General features: G+C 36.5%; 1 pseudogene; it reads left to right on the plus strand.

The window, feature by feature from the left end:
- The first annotated feature begins 871 nt into the window (after positions 1-871).
- LOC111164636 (mitochondrial inner membrane m-AAA protease component paraplegin pseudogene) lies at positions 872-2945 on the plus strand (annotated as a pseudogene).
- Positions 2946-19091: the final 16146 nt, after the last annotated feature.

The following is a 19091-nucleotide window of genomic DNA, read 5'->3' on the forward strand; positions in this document are numbered from 1 at the left end:
TATTTACAGAGTGGCTCCAGAATTTCTCTAAGAGGCAAGCTCAGAGACAACTATTTGGTTGGAAAGGTAGTAAGGCTTGAAGATTCATTAGAACAACAAGTATGCCACATTTTATGATGTTTTGAGGAGTGCTCTAAGGGAGAAGCCTGATGGAACATAATTTCCATGCAAAATAGCTTCCCCTTCAAAGGTGAAGTGGTTAAAGTCCAAACAACAACAGAAAAAGGCGGGCGGGGGTGGGGTGGGGGAGGGGGAGTGTGCCCTCAGCCAGGGCACCGGGCCCAGGTGGCTGAGCGGGTCGGTGAGGAGACAAACGTGCTTCACAGGCCTCTGCAGGCCTCGGCAGGTCTCCCCTGCGTTGGAGGCCGAGCCCCCGCAGAGCTTGCAAGTGCGTCAGCTCACGCTGACCCCTGACGGGATCTGCAGATGGTTGCTGACACAGCACCTGGTCCAGAATCCAGTCAGACTCTACAAACTTTTAGATGGTACTTACTAACTTAACACCTCAAGGATGAAGCAGAAACTAAGGCCACTGCTAAATCCAAGAGGAGGAGCCCTGAAGACGAAGGAGAGGAAGAGGAGGCGCAAGGGGAGGGAGAACCACCTGTACCTTGTCCTCGTCGCTGTGGCGGCGCAGCAGCTGCACTCCTCAGCCCCTGCGGGGCCAACATTCCGGGACCGACTTTGTCTACGAGGCGCTGGCCACGGGCGAGGCCCCACAGGTCCACCTGGTGGCCGGGAGGATGTGGTGGGAGTCGTCCTGCACCCGGAGCTGTAGTGTTCGGCGTCCTCGGCTGGCCTGGGTGTACTGAATGCAGGCGCAGATACGGACGGTTTAAAAGAGAAACTCTGGAGGCTGAAGAGAAGCTGAATACGGAAGGCAAGGCCCGGACCCCCAGTTTCCTACAGCTTCTTAGGAAATGTTCCCTCCGCCTTGGGGAAATCAGCGCTGGGCTTGGCCGTGCATTGTTTCCATTTGACTGGAGAGACGGGGAGGGAAGCAGGATTCAGTGTTTTTAATCAGCTTAAAATGCCTCGTTTCATGATGGTGGACAACAAGGTGCGGAAACGAGTCAGCCTCAAAAGACTTGGTGGGAATGCAGTCAAAGGGTTTGTGATTACCTGAAGAGCCCGGAGTGCTTCCTTCAGCTCAGTGCCAAAGTTCTGAAAGGTGCGCTGCTGTTTGCCCGGGCTGTGGGAAGACGCCGCTGGCCAAGGTGGTAGTGACGGAGGCCTGTGCCTTCCTTGGCGCTGGCCGGTCCGGAGTCTGTGGAGGTCTCGGCCCTGCGCATTTGTGGAGCCTCTTCAAGGAAGCCCACACCCGCCCCCGGAGGGAGTCGCGTACATTGAGGAGACTGACTCCGTGGGCAAGAAGCGCCCCACCACCAGGTCCGGCTCCTGCAACACGGAGGCGGGGCGGACTCTGAACCAGCTTCTGTGAAAATGGTTGAACCGTGCACCACCGACCACGTCAGAGCCCTGGCGTCCACCAACTGAACTGACATTTTTGACAACGCTCTGCTGAGGCCAGGCCGACTTCACAAGCCTCCTCGACCTTCCCACGCTGCGGGAAATGCAGGAGGTTTTCAAGCGGCACCTGAAAAGGCCGGCGCTAATCCGGGCCAGCAGAGTTCATCTGCGTTGCCTGTCAGCTGAAGGCAGGGCTCAGCTGTGCGGGTGTAGCCGGGCTCTGTAGCGAAACCTCGCGAGAACTGCAGGAAGACCGAGCGGCGAACCTCGAGTTTTCCCTCTCACGCTGCCCGGAAGAGCAGGATCCTCTCAGAGGATGACAGGAAGGGGGTTGCGTTTCACGAATCAGGCCATGCTTTGTTTGGCTGGCCGCTCGAGCACACGGAGGCTGTGGTGAAAGGCGCCATCGCGCCACAAACGCCACACTGGGCTTGGCTCCGATGCTTGTGAGAGACCCTCCCTTCTTCACCATGGAGCCGCTGGTGGAGAGGGTGTGCAAGGCCCTAGGCGGCCGCATGTCGTCAGGGACCATCTCCTTCAAAAAGACCCCTTCCCAGGCACAGGACACCCTGAGGAAGGTCACCCGCACTGCCCACTCCGGGGGGAAGCAGTTTGGTGTGGCACCGAGCATCCAGCCCATCTCCTTCCCCGAGGCACCGGAGGGCCTCACAGTTAACGGCGCCCCTTCAGTCAGGGCCTCCGGCAGATAATGGACCATGAAGCAAAACTGCTAGTGGCTAAGGCCTACAGGCATACCGAGAATGTGCTCCAGAACAACCCGGAGAGGCATCAGGTGCTGGCGAACACCCGCCGGAAGAGGAAGTGTTAAAGTGTGAGCACCTTGAAGGTTTCGTTGCCCGCCGCCTCATCGGCCTAAGAAAATAGCGCCTCAGAGGTGGAGCGACACCTGAAGGGGAGAAACAAGATGCTGGCGGGGGGAGCCTGAGAAGGAAGAGCTGGCTTGGCCCACACAGTTGGACTTCCCTGATGGTGCCAGTGAGGATGCAGTGTTTCCACTGGATCCAGTAAGTGAACTTTTTTTTTTAATTAATTAATTAATTTATTTATTTTTGGCCATGTTGGGTCTTCGTTTCTGTGCCGAGGGCTTTCTCTAATTGTGGCAAGCGGGGGCCTCTCACTGTCGCGGCCTCTCTTGTTGCGGAGCACAGGCTCCAGACGCGCAGGCTCAGTAGTTGTGGCTCACGGGCCCAGCCACTCCGCGGCATGTGGGATCCTGCCAGACCAGGGCGCGAACCCGTGTCCCCTGCATTGGCAGGCAGAGTCTCAACCACCGCGCCACCAGGGAAGCCCCAGTGAACTTTTTACTTAGCTGCCCCTCAAGTTTCTTTTTACTTGCGGTTTGTACCTTCTTTTTGAGCCTTGGCTGGCCTCTGCCGAAGGGCTTCGGAGATCTGTTAATTGATTTTTCTACCCGTGGTTAGCAAAGATTTTTGCAGAGAGGAAAATTAAAAAAATTAAACAGGTCTTTTGAATTAGTTTCTAATGGTCCTTCTTACCCACTTAGGTTTCTCACACGTCTCTCTACAAAACATTTTGAGGTGGAGGAAGATGTTCCTCCAGAGAGGAATATTCACACTGGACTGAATTCCTCAATGTCCTATTTTCCCTCACATAGGAATCTTCCTGAAAAGAACTCCCTCTGGCTAGAATACTCATTACAACCCATTACTCCGTCTCTGACATGTTTTACATAGCTAATAGATTCATATTTAAGGTACCAGTGTCTTTCACAAGCTCACTAGATGGGTTGCCCCTCCTGTTAATGAATGCGTGTGCTTCTTTTCACATCTCGCATTACATTGAAACAACCCCACAACTAATTCTTCATTGGACTGTGAGCTTCTGGAGGAGAGGTGACATGCATTTAACCCCTTTAATAGAAGGATTGGATCCAGTGAAGTTACAGATAAGAAAGTGGCTTTTTTTCCCCTCCTCCATACTAGTGCTTTAAAACATTTCTGATACTCCCTTCCTAGTTTGCCTGGAATCTTTTGCTACAAAGTTCAATTGTTGGAATCTTTTGCTGTATATTTATTTCCTTGGTAAGAGGAAGTCTCATTTTTAGATATTGAATCCTTTTGGTATTAAAAAGTCCAGTCTGGTTTAATTTAAAACTTAAATCTCACATACAACAGAAAGCTTTTCCCCACTTAGCAATGTAGCTGTGACCTCACTTGGCTTGGGAACTGGTAGTGGGAAGACAAACATGTTTTTTTTCTCTTTCTTCTCTACTTCTAACCCTTTGCTTCTGGGTCTCATTTCCTCCTCTAGTGTATTTTGAGAGAAGATGGGAAGATATCTTCTGTGATTGGTTTTATTATCATCTGAGCTCTCTGTGTCAGGCAAATGTGAATTCTTTCATTGGTTGTATTAATGGGTACTTCTAAGGCTCCTGTGAGTACCTGCATATGTCATAGATCCATTCAGTTTCCCACTTTCTGGAAGTACACTCCATAGAGTTACATTGCTGGAATCCTTTTCCCCAACAGGGCACCCTCTTGTATAGGGTGCTGTCAGGATGGTTTGAGCTTGGCCACCTGTGCAGCATTTTCACTAGGCCAATGGGTAACTCTACATCTTTGCCAGATGTTGCTTATGAGGGTGCAGGGTGCTTGTACTGCTTTCTCTTTACCCAGTCCTGTGGACCCAGAAGATATTTAACACCAGATGCTTTGTTCATAAATATTCCCCAGACTATGGAGATGCATGTCAAGCTTGCTCAAAATTTATCTCAATATGCTCTGGTCTAGTAGCCCCAGAGGTGGCCTTGTGCATTTCTGCTGTTTAGAAAGATTCTAACAGTGGAGTAAGTAGCAGGAAATCCTTCTGGAGGACTTCTCATTTGTATTGAGATTGTAGCCACAGGAAGAAAGGGAAATATCACAGCACTTTGCCTAAGCTGATTACTCACTGCTTCTGTTAGTCATTAGTTCAAGCTTCTAGTCTTTTATATATTATGGACATGGGTGAATTGTGTTTGCTAATTTAGTAAGTCCAACTTGGATGTAACTAGCATCTCTATTTATAATGTGGAGGCTCTTATTTCCTTATTAAAAGGATATATGTCAGAGACTCAATCAAACTGATTTTCTTAAAAATGGGAAATATTAACACAGCTATCTGAAAATGAGAAATGTCTCTTCATTTTAAAATTCTATTTTGAAAAATTGCCAAAGATTTTAATTTATCCCATGGAAATACACTATTCAAAGGTTACATTTTTAATGTCCTAGAAAGTTGGGCTTAACACTTATGTGTATAATCAAATACAAATATATACGTTTCCCATTTAATTAATTTAATTAGAGCCTTATGAGGTAATGTTTTAGGAAGTAGTAAATTTATATATATATACACACATATATACATACATATATATTATTTATAATCTATTTTAATTGCAATTCAAAATCAGTTTAGTTATTAGTGTCAAAAAATATATATATATACATATATATTTTTTTTTTTTTTTTTTTTGCCGTACGCGGGCCTCTCACTGTTGTGGCCTGTCCCGTTGCGGAGCACAGGCTCTGGATGTGCAGGCTCAGCGGCCATGGCTCACGGGCCCAGCCGCTCCACGGCATGTGGGATCTTCCCGTACTGGGGCATGAACCTGTGTCCCCTGCATCGGCAGGCGGACTCTCAACCACTGCGCCACCAGGGAAGCCCCAAAATATATTTTTTTAAAAATAGGTAATATTAGCAAAACCTGAATTATGTACACTTAATTTTTAAAATAAAATACAAAATGAGAATAATGATGTATAAACTACATTTAATTGATTTCCTCTTTAAAACGTAATTAGTGGGACTTCCCTGGTGGCGCAGTGGTTAAGAATACGCCTGCCAATGCAGGGGACACAGGTTTGAGCCCGGGTCCCACGTGCCACGGAGCAACTAAGCCCACGCGCCACAACTACTGAAGCCCGCGTGCCTGGACCCCAGCTCTGCAACAAGAGAAGCCACTGCAGTGAGTAGCTCCCACTCGAAGCAACTAGAGAAAGCCTGCACACAGCAATGAAGACCCAACGCAACCAAAAATAAATACATAAATAAAATTGATTATTTAAAAAAAAACATAATTAGCATTCCGTAGATAACATGAGTAAACCATCCAAAGTAGTTGCTTTAGCAAACATTACAATACAGAACTGTGGGACAGTCAGTTCATGGGGCAGTTGCCATTCCAAAAAAAAAAATATTCACAGTTCTCTTTTAATTGCATTTTAATCTATTTTCAGGCCGGCTAGAATGGAGTATTATTATTTTATCATCAGATAACATTTATGCTAAAGCAACCAACATTTTATATAAAGTTTTATTAAAATCTTACATGTTTTTTCTTTGATATTCTTTTATAATATAAGACTTCGAGAAAAAATCTGTATACATGACAGAGTTCTCATAAGAGAAATTAAATTCTCTTACTATAGTACTAAAATCAAGTTTAACTATAAAGAAAGAATGTTTAACCAGTCCATATCAGAAATATACGTTTCATTTACTTATAAGTAGCCAAGGTAGAACTGAATAGAACAAAGCTTAAATATCTCTGTGAGGAGCATGATAGATATGCCCCCCAAGAAGCTATTCATATATTCAAAACTATCCATGTATTTAAACATCATCGCTCCTTCCTAATATATCTAAATTTATACAGTTCTAAAATGAAGTATTTTACAAGTAGATAACCAACTTCTATCTAGAGTTATGCTCTGACACCACCCAAATCTAGGAAATTACTCTTTCCTGGTCCATGGTACTAATTCTTATAACGGTATCAGACCATTCCTGACTTTTTAGTACAATGAAGTATTTTTTTAACGTTACTATGATCTAATTTTCTAAAAAGTTCTTTCATATGAATATACTACTACACTTTTGAATCTTTTTAAAAGGGAGCACAAACATCTAGTATAATGTATTATTTCATAGGATTAGAGGATTTAATAGAATTAGAGGATGTGACAATTTTTATATCACTGGAGAAAATATGATAAACCCCCCACAAATATTCTGGTTTCAGATATTTAACACTAATCTGTTTGCTCCTTAATACACATATCACCAAAAACTTAGTGTAAATTATGGAAAGAATCTAAAATATATAGTGACATATCCTGGCAGAGAAGGATAAGGGAGCTAGGGATAGGGGTCAGGGAAAAGAATGACTAAGACTGCCTCATGGATATTTGTAATCATTAGAGAAAACTTTTACTCCAGAAAGTTAATGGTGCTGAAAAGCAACTGCATCATTTTGTAAAGTTTGAAAACAAAATTGAAAGAACTGCACAGTTATCCACCAAAATACCATTCTGTAGTTGTCTAGACGGGAAATAGCAAAGTCAAGAAGTAAAAGATTGGCCCTTTATCAAATGATAAATCCTAGAGCTAATTCACAAGGATATCTTTAAGAGTTTATGATTGTGTAAATGTGTTTGGGCAAAGAATTGGTGTCAAATGCTTTATTGATTGACCAAAATGTCTGTTACAGAGTAAGAGGATCGAAAATGAATCTACCACCATAACTGAAAAACTTTGACTTATATTCTCATAGCAGATAATTGCACTGAATATTGTGAGGTTTCTTATGAATGGTGAATTAATAAACATCACTGCAATTTACATTTATACAAGGTAAAAATAGAACTTTAACTCCTTACTCCCCCTTTCAAAAAAAAGTGATTTGCTGCTTCAAAATGAGCTCAATTATTTTGTAACTGTTGAGTTCAATGAAAAAACAATCATGGATTTCAGACTTACATCTTTCATTATCTGTTGGTTTGGACAAGTCACTTAAACTCTCTGAGTCACTATTTTGCTGTCTTTAAAATGATTGTTAAGTAATATAATGTTTATGAAATCCATTTTGAATGCTGTGCTTGAACTAAATGTAAGGGCTTGGTTTTATTTTACATTTTTTTCGTTATAGCGGGGTTTGTGGTGGATCCACCTGAAGAGGTTCTTTAGATCAGCATTTCAAGTGCCATCATCCATCCATTAAAACAGCTTTAGAGTAAGTCGCTTTAGTAGAGGCATCCTTTAAATGTAGTCAATTCCTCCGATATATTATTTATATTAATTGGTACCATGCACATGACTCTTTCTGAGCACTGAATTAGTTATACCAATTCCTAGGCAACAGGCCATAGTATGTTAAATCTATAATGAGAAAAGTACAGAAAAACAAGCACAGTACAGAATGAGGCAACATACATGCTACAGTGAAAAGTTCACACTTTTCCAAATAAGATGTGTAGAAAGTCAAGATCAATCTAGAAGCCTAAAGTAGAAATATGAGACAATTATTTAAACTGTATAGCTTTTATCATAATCATAGTAATTAAACTTTCAAATTAGTGTAATTTTTAAAGTTCACTTTAAAATGGAGGAGATTATTATTATTTTATATTTGGGTGAAAACTACATATTTTAATTTCTGAAAAAAAGGACAAAATTCTCACATCTTTCAGTGATTTTGGCCAGTCATTTTTCTAACTTTTGAGTTGGTTTGACTGGAGGATAAGAAGTTTTTACTTATTACACAAGGATTTACTGTGATTCTAAACATTTTCTTCCTCTTTCTTATTGTGAAATGTTTGTTGTTCAAACCATTTGTTTGTCTGTTTGTATGTATACATGCATGCATGTATGCATGCTACTAGATAGTTTATCAGGTAAACTCTTTTTGAAATAAGAAGTAAATCATGGTAGTAGACTAAGATAATATAAGCTTTGGACTTCTTTCCTCCTCATCTTACCCTTCCTCTTTACCTCAGTTTTTGCTTTTCCTTGCTTTCTTTATTTTTAAAGGCTAAAACAAATGTGACTTTTCATGAAGGAATCAGAGCTAGTGACCAAATTGTAAAAGAGATTTTTGCCACGGGCCTTTGAGAAATTTACTCTACTCCTTTGATAAAACAGGCAGGTTTTCCTTAATAGAGTGACTGTTTGAGACCAAAAAAATAAATTGTTAGTAAATAAGTTACATGGAAAATGTTTTAGAGTAAGGTTAATAGGATACTACTAATTCCAAGAGGCAGTAAGGTGTCAAATTATTTTTCAGATAGTAGTTACTTCTGATATTATCTTGGGCAATGATCAAAGGAAAAGATAAGGAGAAAATTGAAGTATGCTTTTGGCTCTACTTCTGTAGCATTAATTCTGAAGCACATTTGCTCCTACATTTGCTAATAAAAAGATTTCATTGCACTTAACCTGTTTCTTCATGAGACAGTATGACCTGTTGCAACTTCCAATATTTCTTTCCTTGACATTTTATACAAAGAAATTATCAAGAAATTAGACTCCAAAGTAAAAACAAAATTATTTTCCTAATTTTGGATAACGCTACAAATTAAAATCACAAAGAATACAAGTGACTTCATAGATTGTTAGACTGTTTAAGATAATAAAGTTCAGACATACTAATAATGAAATCTAATCTCTCAGTACATGGGCTTGGTCACTATTCTATCTGCTCCTAGACTTCTACACAGAGGGCTTTAAATGAAGATTCTGTTGAGGGTGGGAAATGTAAAATGAAATTTTAATATATATTTGTCATGGTAAGTATATCCTGGCTTATAAAAAATATAGTACAGAATTTAATATAATGTCTAAGAAAGGAAAGAGATCAAACAAAAAACCAAATTTAAATTAAAAGTGTATTAGCACTCTTCTCAGTTTTCAAAGTAACTAAAAATAGCAATAGCTTTTTAAAAAGAAAAATCATATCCCTAAATATAAACGTGACAGTCACTTCTCGACAAGCTCCATGATTCATCATGTTTAAGTACATAAATTAATTTGAGAATTTACATAGTCAAAAATTAGTGATTTAGCTGATTAAAGTAAAAAATCAATTTAAAAAAACAAAAAGCAAATTCTAATTGAAATTCTTTTCAGAACTTCTACATAGTTTGTTCAAAAAATATTTGCTGTAGGTTTGATGAATGAATTAAAGAATGAATGGATAAAGCAAGTCAAAATAAATCTGAGAATTCTTTGCTTGTCTTAGAGAAATTTACACAAACCAACCACATCTGTATAATTGTTTTTTTTACATTTTCTATGGTAATTAAAAACTAAATCATGATTAAATATGGTGAGGTAGCCAGGAATTTAAAATGTACACAGTAAATTCTAAAACTGAATGACTTCAAGTCACAAATATGGGTTGCATATAAAAATAAATGGAAGCAACTGGTCTCCTCTTTGGAAATGCCACATTCACAACATCTTATGTAAAATTTTCTCTGGAAAGTTTAATATGGACTTCTGATTAGCCAATATGACAAAAAGGATATGTATTAATTTTATTACAATGAAAAACATTAGGAATATAGTATAGCTTTGGACTTTAAAATTTTTCATAATGCTGTAAAATAGTTTAAAAATGTAAATGTAAAATGTAAAATGCTTAAAAATAGTTTAAAAAATACTTAAAATGCAAAAATTTTTATTTGGTTTTTATTATGTAGTTGTATTTTTTTACCTTTGTTCCTATCAAATATATTATCCCATATATCAGCTCTCTTTTATCATTTTGGTAGAGACCATTAGCAACTGTCTGCTTAGAAATAATTATTTCATATTGAAATAATTTCATATTTGAAATTATTTTCATATTGAAAATATGAAATTTCATATGAAATTCATATGAAATTAATTTCATTTTCATATGAAAATTTTCATATGAAAATTCAATATGAATTTCAATATTTTCATATTGAAATATGAAATAATTCCATATTAAGAAATTATCTGTAAAGAAAGTGATTTTAAATCAATAATGTATATATTTCTAAATATCTAAGGATCTGACATAACAAAGTCTCACATGATTAACTTTATCATTTCTATCATAAATCTTGAGATATATATATATGTATATATAGCTGCTGGCTTCTTGCCACTTCACAAAATACTTCTGAAAAGCTTATCATTTAGTGAGTAGAATTTCTGGAAAGTGAAGAATATGATGTTGGGATTATATTGTTACAGTCTGAAAGTTATCCTAAATATACTTTTGCAGACACAAACTATTCTTATATATATAAAGCATAAACACACATAAATGTACATACACACACATATGTCATAAAAGTCAAATAATGACTTAGGTGGCAGCAGGAAAGAAACAGTTCCTAAGAATATGTACAACACAAAAAAGATAACTTAAACCTTAGACAGTTTACTATGGAGAATTAGTCACTGAATTCTCTGATACTTTTTTATCAATTGGGAAAATAAGGAAAACTACATTACCTAACATTTTTTTAAAAAGCAATGCTGAATACTTCCTAAAAATTCTTCGTACACATTTGATACTCAAAACACCTTAATAGGGGCTTCCCTGGTGGCACAATGTTTGAGAGTCCGCCTGCTGATGAAGGGGACACGGGTTCGTGCCCCGGTCCGGGAAGATTCCCCATGCCACGGAGCGGCTGGGCCGTGAGTCATGGCCACTGAGCCTGCGCGTCCAGAGCCTGTGCTCCGCAACGGGAGAGGCCACAACAGTGAGGGGCCCACGTACCACAAAAAACAAAACAAAACAAAAAAACACCTTAATAGTTTAGAAGTTAACATCTTTAATTTTGTTACATTACACAAACGATTTTTGTTTCAAATTTTAAATGAAAAACAAAGTCCATTAACTCTTTAAACTACTTGGGTCTACCTTCTAGCTTATCATTCAAAATATTACTTTATATTAACATTAAATCTCATGAAAAAGAGGGTTGTTTTTCACTGTGTTAAAATATGCATTAAGACTGACTGGTAAGGTAAGATGACAACATGGTATATTTTTCCTTTTATTATGAATGCTTAGGAATATTATGAATAATTAGGAGTGTGAAGAAATATTTTAATTAAAAATTTACCACTCTACTTCCTGTAACAAAATTAAAACGTTTCTTAGTTATTTTTTAACATCCTGCACTTTCCACATTGGACAAAAACTCATCCAAACAATTTTATTCTTATCCATGTGATTTTTGGTATGTTCTCTGCTGATAGCACCAAAATTTTGCAACTGTCCATTCCATTGCTATTTCTGGAAGCAAACTCTAGTTTGGTTTCTACTCTTAATCCAGAAAGTTAGAAGAGTTAAAATAGAAATACCATTGAAAAAAAAAAGTGACACCAGTGTATTGAACACACACCAGTAGTTCAATTTTAAAACAAATTTAGCGGGTGTTTATTGGATCCCTACTCTTTCCTCTAATAAAAATATGAATTTTTGATATGCTGATGCTGTTTGCCTGTTTGGTTACTCCCCCTCCTTTATATGCATATAAAAAGCTTATATATATATATATAGGCTTTCTATCTCAAACTAACAGGAATTTATTCCTTTTCCTATAGAAATTATTTTTCTTTCCTCCGTCCCTCCCTCCCTTCCTCCCTTCCTTCCTTCCTCTCTCTCTCTCTCTCTCTCCCCTTCTCCCTCTCCCCACCTTTCTCTCTACCCTCCTTCCTCTTTCCCTCCCTCTCTTTCTTTCTTTTGCTCCGGCTCCATCTTTGTTGATAAATTATATTAATTTCATAAGCATATTCACTGAAACATGTCTTCTTGAAAGGCAGCATGGCATAAAAGGCTTTCGATTAACAAGATTAGGATTAGACAGTTTACTCTCTCACTAGTCAGGTACCTCCCTTTCAATGTATATTCTCTGAGTCTCAGTTTTCTTATCTTTAAATAATAAATAATATCTATGTTATAATTTCATTGGGAGAATTAAAAGTATTCTATGTAAAGTACTTATATATAGATAGCTGTTAAAATATTAGTTTAAAAATTATCCCAAAATTATATAAGATGAAAAGTAATTTAGAAAATACTTTCCTCTGTATGGGGAATACAGCTAGTTGAGGATAAAGTCTGAAGCCATATATAAGCTTTACACATTGAGCAAAACCAGTAAAAAATATTGTACTCAATATATCTCTCAACTGTCTTATTTTATCAATATAACATTTTAGTTTCTCTTCTTCTGTCATAGCCCTTGTTTATGGAGTCTCCAAGAATATCAAATTCTATGTCTCTAAGACCACTCTTATTTCAAAGTAAACCTATACTTGCTTATTGTACCTAACTTGAAGGAGATATATCTGTCTTCAAGTTAGACATTATTAAGAAACAATTATTCAAACTTATTTTAAAAACCACAGGGAATTCCTGACCTCTTGAAATATATGAACCAGTGGCTTACGCTATTGATTATTTTAGTAAAAGTAAAGGAGAATAAACATTTTTCAGTTAGCGTAGTACATCAAAGCTGAATTCAGTCAAATAATTCAGCCTCTAGTATTTCCATCCTGAACGAATTATTGAAGGCTTTGATCTCAAACATTCATGTCCAACTCTGATCAAATCAATTTATTTTTTCTTTTCTTCCTTTCTTCTTCTTTTTTTTTAATCCTGAGGGATATAATAGCCCTTGCTCAGTGTTGATCTGAAGGCATTAGATAGTTCTGATAAGTGAGCAGTTAGAAATCTGTTAAAGCCTTACTATGATCTTAAGGGGCAATACAACAAAAAAGTGTAAGTTTCTATGTATGTTGCTATGACATATACAATATATTTTTTCTAATCAGAATAGGCTATTAGCTCCCTATATCTACTGGAGTGGGGTGCAGAAAGGAGACAAGTGATCTATCTAGACCCCACTCCAATCCATTTTTATTCTTTATTCCGTATTTACTTTACTTTAGACTGTGTGTGTGGCAGGGGAAGGTGGATGGGGGAGAAGATTGAACTTTTTGGCAACCAAAATATCTCTCATCATAAAACCCCTAGTCTAGAAGTTGTACCACAATAAGCCTTGTGCCCGGAGAGAAATTCTGGACATTAGCAACGTTTAGCTGTCAACACCTAGTCTAGTACTGTTTATTTTCAATTTTATTGTGTCATAAAAAGGCATCCTTCACCATGTCAGAATTAAAGTTTGTCTTTTTTCTTATCTAATTTTCTGACGCTGAATCATTTGCAATTAAATTTGTCAAAATTAGTTCTCAGCTACTTTTTCATTTTTGCAGAAACAAATGTGCAGCACCCCATATCTGCTGCCCTTTCCTCTTTAGCTGATGCTGATGTATTTGCTGAAAAGATGAGAAAGGGGAACAAAATTAAAACGACAACTTGAGAATGGTCAATTTCCCTTTTTCTGTAATTATTCCTAAAGAAAAGAAATAATTTCTATAGGAAAAGGAATAAATTCCTGTTAGTTTCAGATAGAAAGCTCATGTATATATAATGAAGGGAGAAGTAACCAACCAAACAGTCAAACAGCATCAGCATATCAAAATTCATAGGTTTATTAGAGGAAACAGTAGGGGTCCAATAAAGACCCCTTTTCTAAAGGAAGGAAAGGAAGAAAGGGAAGGGAAGAGAAGGGGTAGAGAGGGAGGGAGGGAGGGAAGGAAAGAAGTGCCAGGTATTAGCATTTAAGTACCACAAGCTTTCTTAAGCAGCCATTGAAATAGGGCAACCTTAACAAAGGGAGAAATGATGGTAATTACAAATCATGTCTAATTGTTAAAAATATTTCAGGGACTAACTAGGAACTGTGTAAAAACTTGCTAGAGATTCGTGACTGTGAGACACTGAAATATAGACTTGGTTGCTTGATTAGCAAATAAAGAGCCACAAAGCTATCAGGTTCTTCCTTCTAATCAAACTGATGAAATTTAGGCAATATTAACAAATATGATTTTTGATATTGGATAATTTTAAAGACCTAATTGTGTCCCCTCAAAATTCATATTTTGAACTCCTGACCCTCATTACCTCAGAATATGACGACATTTGGATATAGAATTTTCAAAGAGGCAATTAAAGTTATATAAGTTCATTAGAATGGACCCTAATTCAATATGCCTGATGTCCTTAAAAGAAGAGGAGATTAAGACAAAAACACACACAGAGGATAAACTGTGTGAAGACATAGGGAGAAGGCAGCCATCTAAAAGCCAAGGAGAGAGGCCTCAAAAGAAACCATCCCTGCCCTCATCTTGATCTTGGCCTTCTTCCTCTGGAATTGTAAGAAAATACATTTCTGTTGTTTAAGCCATCCAGTTCATGGTACTTTGTTACAACAGCCGTAGCAAATTAATACAGTAGTGGAATGTTTCAACATTTGGAAGATCTACAAATCTCAGTGATGCAATATTTTCCAATAAAATCCAATAACAATGTAAGATAGGGCCGTAGATTTTAATATAACAGAATATGAAATATTTATTGATATTGTTTCAGTTTAGTTTCTTTACCACCATGCAACTAAACTTTAGCTAGGTTGCCACTAACATTTTAGAAACTATTTGTGGAATTTTTGTGTGGAATCAAGAAAATATCTACCCTTACTGAAAAGATTAAAATATCCTTTTTTAACTGTGCATCTGTGTGAGGCCAGATTTTCTTCATAAATTTCAACAAATAAAACATATCACAGCAGACTGCCTTTTAAAGATTGTTTTGAAAATATCATTCATTTTGTAGCAAATATTTGGCTGGCCAAAAAAGTTCGTTCATATTTCTCTGTGAGATGGCTCTAGTAGTGCTTAGTTATCTTTAACTTTATTCAAAACAGTTTTGTTAGATTGTATTGTGACAGCTGTCATATCATTGTGCATTTAAAAAAAGACATCAAAATTGGTGAATTTTTGTGTAGCCATTTTAATATTGAAGATGGAAGGAAAAAAAGCAACGTTTTTAGCATATTATGCTTTATTATTTCAAGAAAGGTAAAAATGCAACTGAAATGCAAAAAAAAGATTTGTGTAGTGTATGGAGAAGGTGCTATGACTGATTGAACGTGTCAAAAGTGGTTTGAGAAGTTTTGTGCTGGAGATTTCTCCTTGGATGATGCTCCACTATTGGGTAAACTAGTTGAAGCTGATAGCTATCAAATCAAAACAATAATTGAGAACAGTCAACGTCATACCATGTGGGACATAGCTGACATACTCAAAATATCCAAATCAAGCATTGAAAATCACTTGCACCAGCTTGGTTATGTTCATCACTTTGATGTTTGGATTCCACATAAGTTAAGAGAAAAAAAACTTCTTCACCGTATTTCCGCCTGCGATTCTCTACTTAAATGTAATGAAAACATTCCATTTTTAAAACAATTGTGATGGGCGATGAAGAGTGGATACTGTACAATAATGTGGAACGGAAGAGATTGTGGGGCAAGTGAAATGAACCACCACCAACCACACCAAAGGCCGGTCTTCATCCAAAGAAAGTGATGTTGTGTGTATGGTGGGATTGGAAGGGAGCCCTCTATTATGTGCTCCTTCCGGAAAACCAAACGATTAATTCCAACAAGTACTGCTCCCATTTAGACCAACTGAAAGCAGCACTCAACGAAAAGTGTCCAGAATTAGTCGATAAAAAACGCATAATCTTCCATCAGATTACCACAAGACCGCATGTTTTTTTGATGACCAGGCAAAAACTGTTACAGCTTGGCTGAAAAGTTCTGATTCATCTGTGGTATTCACCAGACATTGCATGTTCAGATTTTCATTTATTTCGGCCTTTACAAAATTTTCTTAATGGAAAAAATTTCAATTCCCTGGAAGACTGCAAAAGGCACCTGGAACAGTTCTTTGCTCAAAAAGATCAAAAGTTTTGGGAAGATGGAATTATGAAGTCACGTGAAAAACAGCAGAAGGTAGTGGAACAATACAGTAAATACATTGTTCAGTAAAGTTCCTGGTGAAGATGAAAAATGTGTCTTTTATTTTTACTTAAAAACCAAAGGAACCTTTTGGCCAACCCAATATTATTTATGTTAATATTTAATCAGTTTAGTGTTATTTCAAATGAACTAATAAATATAAAATTTTCTCAACTTTCTTTTAAATATATCAACAGCTATAATCCATATAAAATTCTTTAGTGTTCAGTAATTTTGAACACTGCAAACAGGTCTTGAGATCAAAAAGTTTAATAACTGCTGATTTGAGGGGGAAAATAAAACAATAAGTAGCATTAGCTATCCCATGTGGAATTTGCATTAATATGCCAGCCACTCGCTAAGTATTTCACATTTGCTTTCTCAGTTTATTGATACGAATACTTGCAAGGTTAACATAATTATCTCCCTTGAGAGATGAGGATTTTGAAGTTCTATGATATAATATTTTAAAAATTTCACAACCAGTATGTATCCCATACTGAAAAACAAACCCAGATTATATGATTCCAGAGCAAGAATGTTTGATATATTAGACTGAACGCTCAATTAATGAACAAAAAATACATTAAAGAAATTATTTTGGTGATAAAGAATCAGGTAGGGATTTATCAGGATTTCTGCATAAGAGTTAGAAACCAGGGGCCAATAGGTCTTTAGTTTATAAAGCAATTCCCCAATCTGACCAGGAAAATCTTTTGGGTCAAACAGCTTTGGTGAAGCATACTATATGATGATTTTCAATATGCTTCACCAAATATTCAGCTTCAATATTGAGATACTATGCACATAATTTGAGGAAATTTCTTCTCTGATTCTCAAAGACGTACTACAACTTTGTTGATTCCCAAAGACATACTATAACAAACTTGCATGTCAAGTGGGTTCAAGTAGACAGGAAGAATAAACATTTCTCTTTTATAAAACTGGAATTATCTAGACTCTCTTTTATTGCCTAATTCCACTCTTAAACTAAATATTTGACAGATTTTCTCAAGATTATGCAAGCTAGCACAAAGCTTATGGAAATTTTATATGAAGGTATTTCTGAACAAAATGATAATATAGTTATTAGAGATGATTATATGTATCTCAAAAATTAACTACTGTTAACGATACATTACTTCCTGTCTACAGTTTTCTACTTATCTTTCAACAGAAAATAGAATGTGTTGTGAAATGACCATTGTATCAATTTGACCAAGGAAAGGTCAAAGCAAAACGCCTGAATAATAATTCATAAATTGTGGAAAGTTAATGATTATTAAAAAATGTGTTCCAAACATACTTATTCATTAATAAATGTTAGTGTATCTTCTGACATTTATTGCATTTGATCAGTTTATATTTCTCAAATTTCATGAATTTGTGCCAACAATGTTTTTCACTAGAAATGTGAATGGCTTTCCATTCACAAAATAAATGGCTTTACTTATTGTCCTATATGCCAAGTGCTTCAGGTAAAAAGTTGATTTAAACTTGATTTATATTGTTGATTTAAATTTTGTTTCCAAATGCTTTCTTTCATCTGAGAAGGCTTTTAAAAGAATTTTTAATGTAATTACTAATAGTAAAAATTTATAAAACTTCAAAAGTTCTAAAATTATTTTTTAAAACTTTTAAAGCAATCTGCTCTGTGCCACAAAGCTCTGCAAAATAACCTGTCAACTTTCACAATATGAATATAAAATTGTTATATAATTTTGTTAGGAAACAGTGTTTTAGGCACAAAGCTTTGATGGTCATCCAGTTTTCAAAATTAAAGCATTATTCTTTTGCAAAGGGTAAAGAAAAGAGAATGTGAGAGTGGAAGACAGTAAGGAACAAAAGTTGTTCATACTAAAATCATGTTTGTAGTGGAGAGCTTTTGGATTGATACTGAATAAGAGAATGTTTCTGTATCCTTGAAGCTAAAATATCAGTTAAAATTAGTTAAGTAAATCAATGCAAGTCATAAAATTGTATTCTAGAAGTTCAGGAATGAGATTATATTATCACACACCTTTCTTAATTTGACAAGATTTATATAAATATTTTAAATGTAAATTTGATTTAAAATTTAATCTTAATATATATTTTATTGTCACAAGATTAAAAATCTTAACACTTGCTGTTTGGGTATGAACCCTAATTTTTACATTTAAATAACTATAGCTATGTACATTTTAAAACATCTTTTTAAAAATAACAAACAATTCATATGTCATAGTTCTATTAAATCCTTAAGATACTAGAAGTTCTGCATACCTGTAATTCCTCTGCCTGTGTGCTGGATTACTTGATGGTTTTGAATTGTATAAAGAATATGGCATAAAAGGCTTTTGGTTAACAAGACCAGGATTAGTCAGCTTACTCTCTCACTAATTAGGCACCTCCCTTTCAATTTACACTCTCTGAGTCTTAGTTTTCTTATCTTTAAATAATAGATGATATATATGATATAATTTCATAAGCATAATAAAGGGTATATCTCCAGCAGTCATCTTTTTTAACTCAAGGCCTTCGGGTCAGATGTGAGGAAGAACTTTCAGGCAATGAGATTTGTAGCACAGTGACCTCTAACTGTAAGAGAGATTATAAAATCTCTCTGGGAAGCTTTCAGTTATTTACCTTATTTTCCTCTCTAGATAACAGCCTGCCTAAAAGGAGGGGTTGGGGCTAGCTCAGTGAGTTCCAAATGTTAATGCACCAACTTCACAAGTTTTGCTATGTCTGAGTAACCCCTATAGAACTGTTTACTCAAGATATTAATTTATTTTCTTTTAACCTTTAGTCTTTAGTCTTCTTAAGCAATGATACAGGCATCAGTGAAATCATAGTTTGATGGGCTAATTATAGTTTATTGATGTGAATTAAAATATATTGCTATAAAAAATAGCATTCATT

This window comes from Delphinapterus leucas, chromosome 9 (assembly GCF_059928025.1).
Source record: "Delphinapterus leucas isolate spDelLeu-1000000601 "Yukka" chromosome 9, BTC_Dleu_Yukka2, whole genome shotgun sequence".
Lineage (NCBI taxonomy): Eukaryota > Metazoa > Chordata > Mammalia > Artiodactyla > Monodontidae > Delphinapterus > Delphinapterus leucas.